The sequence below is a fragment of the Miscanthus floridulus genome, chromosome 8 (assembly GCF_019320115.1).
Source record: "Miscanthus floridulus cultivar M001 chromosome 8, ASM1932011v1, whole genome shotgun sequence".
NCBI lineage: Eukaryota > Viridiplantae > Streptophyta > Magnoliopsida > Poales > Poaceae > Miscanthus > Miscanthus floridulus.
In genome coordinates this window covers 191,852,047-191,863,246 of record NC_089587.1, presented here as the reverse complement: position 1 = coordinate 191,863,246, position 11,200 = coordinate 191,852,047, and the positions used below count along the sequence as shown (strand labels likewise).

The window sequence follows — 11,200 nt, the reverse complement described above, 5'->3', positions numbered from 1 at the left end:
CCAGACCCCACTCATTAAGAAGCCCACGCAGGAACCAGTGCGCAGGGTATCCTAATCCGCGCTCATGGAAGGTAAGGAAAGAAACCACCTCGTCGGGATGAGGTTGTGGGAACTCCTCCCCCTAGGGACCCTCCAGTGCACCACCTCCTGCGGCGGCAAAAACCCTTCTTGATGAAGGCCCCCAGCACCGACTTCCTCACGTTGGATGACCTCTAGTCCGACATTTTCGCTCCGGATCGCAAAAGGATCGGTGAGTTTCATCTCTCCTCCCTCGTTCTCTCCCCTTTCTTTCCTGGAAACCACTGGGGCTCTCAGGAACGCTCACAGCAAGGAGGAAAAGGGAAGGCGGTGGCAGAGGAGGAACAAGCAAAAGAATGGGACGAAAACCCTCTCACTTCTCCTACTTAAGGAAAAGGAAACAGCAGTTAGGGAAGGATGCACCGATTCGGGAAGGCAGAACGGTGGAGCGAGAAAACCTCTCTTTTCCATTTAATGCAGATAAGACGTGCCCTGACCGATGAGACGTGCTCTGCCCAACGGAACGGCTCCTGATCAGAAGGGATGTGGCCTGGCCATGGCCCACCACTACCACACGATCAACCACTACCACACAATGGGCATAGGAACCGAAGCACCACCGCACGTGGGCGGCTCCCCACTTCCCCAGGACAGACCTGGGGAGACCAAAAACAAAATCTCCATCGAAGAAACCATCCGACCCACTGAGTCGATCGAATCACTCAGGATAGACACCAAGAGACAGGTAAGGAAGTGAAGGGGCACCCAATGTAGGCCATGCCGACTCCGTCACAAACGATGAGCATGGGTCCCGGTCGGACATTTCCGACTGAAGCTCTCTGAACCCAGTCACTCAGATCATCAAGGTGAGCATGTGTTCATTAAATACAAAAACTATTCACATAAGGGCTCACCCACGATTGACAAGCGCAGGTCCCGGTTGGACATTTCCGACTGAAGCTTTCCAAACCCCATCACTTAAGCCATCAAGGTGAGCAGTACCGAACCCCTCTATTTCCTTATAAATCATTTCATACATCCATACATGCATCTCATTCCATACGCCCGTGCCTCCTGGACGATTATTGCCCTAAACCGCCTGGGGGCTCAAGAACTAAGCATCGCACGTGCAGCGAAATGCATCACAACGCTCCGTGTTGCGTCACGAAGCGACGGTTGCCTCATTCGACATGAGCAAACAACAGAGCCAGGGGAGAAAACCGTAGATGAGCCCCATGCGGCCCTCGCTCGGTCTGGCAGACCAGGTCATCTCAACCTTCTCGTTCGATCCTGAACCTCTCGCTAGGTCCACAGAATCTCCATCGAGGGGAGGCCGTTAGGCCACCCGGGTCGGTCTCTAGAACTACCTAGGCATCTACTGGGTTGTAGGTAAAGGAGTAGTGGAATGTCACAAGAGGGCTATGCCGACCCCGTCATGAACGACGGACCTGAATTCTGCTCGATCACATCCGTTAGCGAACTCACCGAGCTAGTCTTCAAACCCGAGCGATTGGGACAAGCGACAAAACTTAGCCCCTCCGGTTGTGAGGAACCGAGGATGGGGTAACGCACACAACTCACATCGACTCCCACGAAGGCCCGACATGGCTCGGGGGCTCAAGAAAAATGGCTTCACTTCTGACTGCGCTCCAAAAATCCGGGGACCGCGACTCCAAACTCGTGTAACGGCTTCACTTCCGACTGTGCTCCAAAAATCCAGGGACCGCGACTCCAAACTCGCGTAACGGCTTCACTTCCGACTGCGCTCCAAAAATCCACAGACCGCGACTCCGAACTCGCGTAACGGCTTCCCTTCTGACTGCGCTCCAAAAATCCAGGGACCGCGACTCCGAACTCACGTGAAAACTAACTACCTCGGCCGCCCAGGCTGCGCCGAGGCCAGGATCCATGACTCCGACCCGCTTGGTCCCACGGCGCGCATCGACGCTAGGACCCACGGTCTCAGTCTTGTCCGACCCCTAAACTAACTATTTAGAAACCATGGCACGCACCGACGCCAGGGTTTGTCCAAACTAACTCCCTCACCTGATCCCACGGCGTGCATAGACGCCAGGATCAGTGAGCTCTCTCACGACCGAACTAACTCCCTCACCCGATCCCACGATGCACATCGACGCCAGGATCAGTGAGCTCTCTCATGACCGAACTAACTCCCTCACCCGATCGCACGGCACGCATCGACGCCAGGATCAATGAGCTCTCTCACGTCCAAACTAACTCCCTCACCTAATCCCACGGCGCGCATCAACGCCAGGATCAATGAGCTCTCTCATGCTCAGACTAACTTCCTTACCTAATCCACGACGCGCATCGACACCGGGATCAGTAAGTTATGTCTCATCTTCATGCCTAAAAACGCCTCGGCTGCACAACGACGCCTCGGGCGACAAAATTCCATCTCAGACTAAAAACACGCACACACGCCCGGTAAAATAGCACCCCCAGACGGTTCTGCTCGAACCACCCGGGGGCTCAGGGGCTACACCCACGGGTGCGCTCGCGCGCACCCGCCGACAAAACAAAAAATCTCCCCTGATGACACAGAAACCCCCCAGACAGTTCCGCCCGAACCGCCCGGGGACTCAGGGGCTACACCCAGGGGTGCGCTCGCGCGCACCCGTCGGCAAGACAAAAATCCCCCGAACGATTCTACCCGAATCGTCTGGGGGCTCGGGGGCTCCTGTCGGGTTCATAAACCTGGGGTCCCTCGAGGACTGGCTTCCGCACCAAGGCTCAGACCAAGAGTCTAAATACAATAGGCAGGAAGGACGGCCCAGTCGCCGACCAGAAGGTCTAGACCAAAAGGAGCGGTGCCCGCTCGTCGACCCCTTCGGCCCACCACTTCGATCGGAGCACTCGCTTCGACCGCGAGCCGTCTCTGGACGCCCTCTCTGATCGAAAGGTCTGGCCCAAACCACTACTTCTGACCCCCAACCCCACGTCCCTCTGACCGGGGCTCCAATGAACCCTGCTCCCCGCTCTTCTCCGACCAACGCACTCAGAGCCGACTAGAGCCATCCGACCGGGGACACCCGCTTGGTAGGAACCAGGAGACGTGCGTAGAAAAGCAAGGCAAGGCTCACAGATCAAAACCACTATACCAGGGACCATACCCTACATGGAATAGTACTCTGCAGCTACCCTGACACAAACAGTATTGTAGGCGCCGACATCTCCCTCTACAGTATTGTAGGCGTCGCTAAAAACTCCTATACGGTAAGACCCCCCCCACATGCCTCTGGGCATCGATAGCGTTATGGGCACCGGGATTTACCGTACCAGGTGAACGTGGTGAGACTCCTCACATGCCCTCTAGGCATCAAACAGGATTTGCAGGAACTGACGACTACCGTCCCTAAAGAAGCCAACATGACCTCCCACATGCATCTGGCATTCTACAGTGACATCAACAGTGTTGTAGGCGCCTACCATTATCTTGTACCCGCCGACATGGGCAACAAGGCTCGGTAGGCATGGGCAACAAGGCTCAATAACATATGCACCCTTTCCCTCTCACTTGTAAAGCCGTCCCCTTCATCTATAAAAGAGGGTGCGCTTCCTCCAACAAGAGAGACCGATTCGAGTTAATCAGAGTTCCTAAGTTCACTAGCTCACAACCACAGAACCGCTTGGTTCGGACCTCAAGCACCCGCTTGAACACTTAGCTCATAGCGAAGTTCCTGTCACTCTCGGTCCTTCCGACTGGAGCCGACCAGACCTCTTATACACCCCATCCTTCTTCTTCTCGTTTGTAACCCCACTGTAAACTTTGAGCACCTGGGCTTAGGAATAAAGTCACTGACTGACCCCAACTGGACGTAGGGCACGTTGCCTGAACCGGTATAAATCCTATGTCATTGAGTGCTAGGCCACCTCCGATCACAACATACAGTAAAACTACAAATATTCACTGGTTGGTCACTTTCTGCACCGACAATTTCCTTCTAAAAAAAGTCAGATGAGTGTTTATCGTCTGACCCCCTTACATGACCGGAGAAAACTAATTAAGGAAAGGCTTCACCATGGCCGGGCAGAGTGAAGCAGGGCAACGCACGTTGTCGTGCCGGGTAGAGTCTTCCTTTCGTATTTTTTAGTTGCTGAGACAGAGTTGGAGATAAACGAACTAACTAACATGATGATACACAACCTAGGATTTATCTAGTGTGCTCTCCATAACCAACCAAAAGTTTCGCAATCTAGAGCAAATCCTATCACTAGCCTATGCTAATCTAGGAAATTGTAAATGCCACAAAACAACTCAAGTCCCGGGCTCAACGACTATCTAAAGGAGCGATTTTTTTAGGATTTAACGACCTTGTGCTTTTAGTGGTAGGCGATGTTCTTGTCGACAACGAGGCATTTATATCGTCAATCTCAAGGATTTGCCAAACCAATCTTCGAAGATGCTCATAGGGGTAGATTTGCATGCGTGTGTTAATAGGGATGAGAGCAAGGCTAATAATATAGCCGGCTGCTGGATGTAAGGTATCTTTGCAGCCTTCTCTCAGTCCACTCATATAGTTGTTAGCTTTTCATTATTAATACATAGTCCACTTGTCTCTCTCATAGAGTTTCTTGGTTCTTGTGCCAAAGCTGGTTGTAACCTTACAGCCCGCTTCTCTTCTCTCCTCTCCTCTCTCCTCTACCTCAGTATTTAGCCAGCTTACAGCTTGTTATCTAATAAGCACAGATCGACTTAACTGCGAATTTTTGGGTGTCGACTCCCACGAGGCCACGATGAAGGCTGCCACGGATCGACAGGATGGAAGCGAACCCGGCCCTGGGTATCTCCCGCGGGCGTGGGGCCCCCGTCCCCAAGCACACATGGCCGCCACAACGTTGCCGAGTGGGTGAAGCATTACGGTGGGCATGGAAGGCGTAGCCGCCGTGCGGCGACGTGGAACACGACCGGGGTGAAGAGCGCGGAGGCAGCAGTGGAGGAGGAGGAGAGGAAGGCATGGATGGTGGTGTGTAGTCGAGGATGGATGGTGGCGGGTGGCTCGACCTGCCTGCACCCTGCCGCCTGTGAATGTAAACATGAAGCTGCCAGGTTGGCTCGAGTCAATCACTGGAGTCAACGGATGCTAATAAGCTTCTGATTTCAAAAAAATGATAGTACCTCCTAGAGTCAACGGACTTTCTCTACACCAAGTACCTCATCCTGTTCAGCTCCGGCTTCCCGGTCGTCAGCACGGCGCTATTCGCGTGGCGACGGTCGCATGTCCATGTGGATCACCGTGTCGGCGCCTCTGAGGTCAGGCACTACCAGCCAGGTTCCCCACGGGAAGCTCGTCCAATGTCGTCCATGGCAAGAACATGGACCTGCTCATCACCTTTGTCATCGTGGGGCATGGTTACCCGGGGATGAAGGCGAGTTCTTCATCGACCTCTTCTCCGACTGGACTAAGGTACGCACGTGGCGTCACTACGTACCAATCAGAGAGCTTGACGTATAAATTTTTCTCATTCAACGTTGACGTGATTGGCTGATTCAATCTCCTCAGTGGCCATTCGCCATCCTCGTATATAAACATATAGTACAGCTCTGTACCGTGGCTATAAATTTTTTCACGGTCAATGCATTCATGGCCCCATGACCGGATCTGGTGGAGCCCGGGGAGGAGGTCACGAATTCGTGTGAGGCTGAAGGCGGAGCGGCGCGTGTGGGCATGCTGGCGGCACTACGGCGCACGCGCGGGGCTAAACCGGCGTTGTAGCAGCACGTGCTGCAGTGGCACAGGCAGGCGCCCCACCTCGTCTGCCCTGTTCATTGGCAAGACCCTGGATCGGCGCCACGGGGCTTGGGCTCAGCCAAATTTGGGCTCCATGTGGTGGTACTTGTGTTTGAGTGTGGTTGGTTGTGCCGGTCTTGTGCCTCGGTAGTCGGTGGTCGGGGTGTGACGTAGGCGAGGCTGGTGGGCTAGGGATGCCTCGTTCCATCCTGGGGCTTCCTATGGTGGTCGGCGCTGGTCAGGATGTCAGCGGTCCTCGTCGACTAGTGTTGCATCGTGTTGGCAGTGCTTGTTTGTTGCAGCAGCGACAGCTTGTCCACGGCGGCTCTCTTTAGTCATGGCCACGACGATTGGTCTCGCTTAGCGGTGGCCAATTTCGGCAGGGTTGCGGTAGCTCCTTTGGTTGGTGAGGCATAGCGGGTATGTTGGTGGCAACTCTGTAGGTCTACTACCAACTATGGTGTTTCAACGGAAGGTCTTGGTTGTGGCATCCATGGACAGTGGTGTGCCAAGCTTTCTCTTGTGAGTGACCTTCAGTGGTTGGTATCAGTTCGGTTGGATGTGGTCGATTTCGACCGGCGCGGTTGTGACTGGCCACGCATGCTAGTGTTCGGCTCGCTACCACTACGACAACCAACAGATGGCGGCTCGTTCAAGATGGCTGCGCGTGCAGGAATGCTCGTGGCATCTCTAGAAGCTTGAGGGACGACGACGTGCAACGAAGTCAGTGTCACCCTTTGCATGGTGCAGGAACAAGATGTGACCTCCCACGGTGGTTGGTGCTATGTAGGCTGGCGTGGCGGAGACAGATCACGCATGCTTGTGACCTCGCCGGTACCACAGCGATCTCCTACTAGCGGTGGCTTGCTGCGGTTCTTGGCTGCCAAGTCACAGTATGGCCGTTTGGGGCTTGGGCATGGGGGTTGTCGGGCGATGGCCCTGCTAGGCCCTTGTTCGTGGCCGACAATAGTGTTGCCTTTGGCGTCACACCCCTCATTGGAGGCATTGTTGTTAGGCCCCTTTACCCTCTAGGAGTTTGGTTGAAAAACCATGGTTCTCCTGTTAGCGTTGACGACATCTGTGATTGTCGTTTCCCTCCTTGGAGGCATCGCTATGGAAAACCTACTCCCCCTCCTTGTTTACTTTGCTTGTTCTCTGTGGCGTTCAAGGCGATGTTTGAAATTTTGTTGCTCTCTGAGGTTCGTTGGTGTTGTGTTTTCGTGTGGTGGTGGTCTTGTTGTTGCCTCTTTCGTGAGAGTTTTGTTTTGTTTTTTAATTAATTTTTGTAAAACTCATCTTTTCTATTAATATATACCCGGCATGCTCTTGCCGCTGGTTCTTCAATAAAAAAAGATATAAAGAGAGACATGCCCTCTTTCTTCTCTTTTCTTTAGCAGCCTCAGTCATTGTATCATTGTATGTACTCTCGGTACCGAGCCAAATTATTTTGATATTTGAATAAATTTATAAAAAAATACACCAATAATCATTGTTATGAGATTTGTGTACCTATTTTGTCTGATAGATATTGATATCTTTTATATAACTTTAATTATTTTTTAAAAAAATGGTTAAGGATAGAATAGAATTATATTGTCATCACATCTGGAATTGAATAATTGATGGTGCCCCCCCTGCTTTGCCTTTGAGCTAACCGGATTTAAGTTTGACTAGATGTATATATAAAAAAATATATATCAACATCTATATATCTTTAAATATAGAGTTTTACTGTGAAAATGCATTATGTGATTAGTCTAATGGTAATTATTTATATAACAACGCTAAGTATATTTGGTTTAACTTTCACTGATGGTTTTTGCGGCTGATTAACCGGCTGATACTATTTTGTTGTGAGAGAAAAATATTGTATCATGGCTGATAACCGAGCTGTTCAAGCGAAACCGTTCTCTCTCGGACAGTTTGATCTTCTCAAGGCGACCAAGAAGCAGAGACGTACGTCTCTCGGAGTGCATCGTCAAGCTGTACCACACGGCATGGTCCTTCGTCCTGCTCACCGGCGACGAGGACTTGCGCATCAACAAGTGCACGACTCTCTCTGGCCGGTCTCCGCAGACAAAGAGGTAGAGGAGATTATATGCAGTACCCTCGCAAAGAACAGGGACGGTTTGGTCAGCGGCCAAGAGTCCCTAAAGGGTGAAGAGGAGGACCGACAAGAAAGGCGACGAGGACCTCTCAAGGTACAGCAAGGCTCAGACACAGGCCGGTCCTGTCAATTTATAGACCTAGAGCAAAGCCTGGGAGATGGGCCCTTCATTATAATTATAATAATATGCATAAAAATTCTATCCATCTCTATTTTTTTCACTTCTATATAAATGCGTGTCTTTTGTCAACACGAGTGCACTGGAATTTTAGAAATACTAGATTCAGTTTAACGTTAAAATAAAAATGAGTGTTAGTAAATTACCAAGTATTTTTTTGGCGAGAGACAAGTGGAGAACAGGGATAATAATTATTCACTGCCCTGCACCATTAGAAATTCCCCAATCCCAAATTAGATCTGAGTCTTATATTCTGAAGAATAACGACAGGGAGCAAAGGCAATTAGGTAAATTAAACATTGATTAAACAATCAATAAAGGGGCTTAGGGAACAGGGGCAATTGGGCACGGCACTTTACCTGAACATGTCTGGACGCAAGGATGTCTCGTATAGTTATAGTGTCGTACTCGCTTGGCTGGGAATGGAGTTATGGAGTGAGCAAGCGGAGTAGCCAGTGTGCTACGCACGGCCGATCGGCGACGGTGACGCCAGACAGCAGACGCGAAGGCGCGCCGCGATAAAACCGCAAAGGAGAGCGGCCGCGACGGAAGGGAAATCGACAGACTCTTTCTTACGCGCCTGGTATTTTGTATGGGCCATATATATATTTCCTATTACACCAGAGTATTGCCAACTAGCTTACATACTTGAGATTGGGCCCCTAGGCTTCAAGGGCCCTGTGCGTGGGCACAGCTGGAACCCCCCAGGGCCGCCACCACTCAGACACACATCGAGAGAATCATGGTGTATTGTATTGGTGTGGCACGTCGCGACCAGCACGCCGGAGGAAGACGATGGCGGCAGCGCCGGCCTGCACCCGCGCATTGGACAATCAAACAAACGCTTGGAGGGCGAGCGCAGCACAGCAGTAGAGAGGACTCAACGACGCGCGGTCTCCGTCTGGTAGACGGCCGGAGCGGCGAAGGAAACTAAGAATAATCCGGGTAGTTGCCGGAGCAGCGACGGAAACAAGTTAGGATTTGGAGGACGGCCACCGCTGGATTCAGGACATGTGCAACGTCCTCGCCTCGACGAAGCAAAAGCGATTGGACAGAAAAAGAGCAGCCAACGGCGGCGAGGAGGAGGCCAATGGAAGGCAGGGGGACGGGGCGGGCACAAGATAGCCAAAAGAGGTCAGCATAGTCTCGAAAGTTCAGATGCTCGCCAGAGATCTTCCGGTGAGCGTGCCGACGCATGCATGGCGGCGGCGACGGCCTGTACGGCTATACGTATGGGAGGCGCTGAGCCGTGGTTCGAGTTGATCGTGTCCACTACTACAGAAGTTAACTATAGGGGCGGCTCTAGAGCCTCTGTAGGGGCGGCTGCGCCAGCCTCCCTTCCCAGGATGTTCCTACAGAGGATGCCTCTATAGGGGCGGTTTCCTAACTGCCCCTACAGTGCCCTCTATAGGGGCGGCTGGTGTTTTCAGCCGCCCCTACAGTGCCCTCTGTAGGGGTGGCTGGTAATATCAGCCGCCTCTGTAGTGGACTTCTATAAGGGTGGCTGTATCACCAGCCGCCCCTGCTATGTGTATTTGTAAGGGCAGTTTAATCAAGAACCACCCCTATAGTGGATTTTCCAGCAAAAAAAATAAATAATTCATATTCAAATCTGACCACATATATATATATAATTCAAATTTGAATCTGTCCACCACAAATATACATATATACATCCTCAAACACAAGACCATTATTTAGAACATCATCACAAGTCATAATTCACAAAAGTCCATCATTACAACATAGTCCATTATGAAGTCCATCATTATAATATAGTCCATTAAGAAATCCACAAGTCCACATGTAAAACAAAGTCCAAACCATTCCAAAGTCTGATCCAAACCATACCACAAGTCCACATTGTCATCAATGGCCTAGGGCTAGCCTATCAGTCTCACGAATGTGTTGGTATAGAGGATTACTACCTAAGTCAGAAAGAAGATGATGGTAAGTGCCTTTATGGTACATAATCTGGTCCATTATAAAGTTGCAAAGGTCGTCGACCATCTCTAAGAGCTCGTCATCCTTGTATGGGTTCCTTCTCGTGTCTTTATCTTTCTCCAACTACAAGAGAACATGTTTAGGTTTACTATATCACAACATATGCAAACTTTTCATACTACAAGCGAAGAGGTTCAAACTTACCAGATTGGGGTTTCTGTTGTAGCCACCGATGGTACTCATCATAATACATGTGTAGTATCCACAATGTAGACTCCTAGGCTTCTGCTTGGGGCACTATGTGTTTTGCATATGGAGATGTTAAGTAATGCTATTGACAGACACGTAATATATGGAGTACCAAAGTAATTGACACTTACCGCACATAGAGTTTTGACATACAACTTTTCCTTCCTATTTGGATGATGCCTCCCCTTATGTTCCTGGACATAGTGCCTGAATGCCCTGTTCTAATGGTTTTAGCAAATGCAACTTGTTAGTATCCCACATTGAACCTTACAAGTATGTATACAAACATAGTAGCTAAAATGAGGATTATCGATATGTATGTCTTGACAATCACTATGAAGTCTTTGTATGTCTCGACTAGGAAATCCGCTGAATCAAAGACCCATGCCATGCTATGTGAGATCCAGACGCCTTTGCAAATCTAGTGATCGCTGCATGAATTTAGTCATAGAAGGAACACATAAGCTCTTTTGCATTGAACAAAGTATATTGAACAAAGCCAAGTATACAGTCGAACTTACTTGAAGTGGTATGGTATCCATATATTATCGTGTTGTTGGAGATTTGTAAAACATAGGGCAATGTATGCCGCAACCTTGAGGGACTCTTCCAATATTTTCTTGTTCCTGATGTCCTCTTTCTCCTTAAGTGTCTTTCCACCTCCTAGTTCTTTGCAATCTAGTTTCCACTCTTTAGGGTAATTAAAATTTGTTGATGCTATAGGTGACGGGTCTATATACCCGTGTTTCAGAGCTAGCCTCTTTCTCACAAAGTCGGCTTGCATTCTACAAATCACGGTGCGGGTTAGTTACAACAAAATCAAAAGATTGCATTAATATCATATCGAGAGGGCAAGGACTTACAGGCACCACATGCAAATTAGATTTATTTCCATTCGTCCGAGGTGGAAGCATGCCTGGATATCCTTAAACTCAATGGCAATTTGCCCAC

At 50.2% G+C, this 11,200-nt stretch overlaps 1 long non-coding RNA gene across 1 annotated transcript; it reads right to left on the bottom strand.

Annotated features, from left to right (window-relative positions):
• Positions 1-9,987: 9,987 nt before the first annotated feature.
• On the bottom strand, positions 9,988-10,498 carry LOC136475357 (uncharacterized). Its single transcript, XR_010763165.1, has 3 exons — positions 10,381-10,498; positions 10,205-10,297; positions 9,988-10,123 (listed from the first exon to the last, which is right to left on the bottom strand). It is a non-coding gene; the product is annotated as an uncharacterized lncRNA (long non-coding RNA).
• Positions 10,499-11,200: the final 702 nt, after the last annotated feature.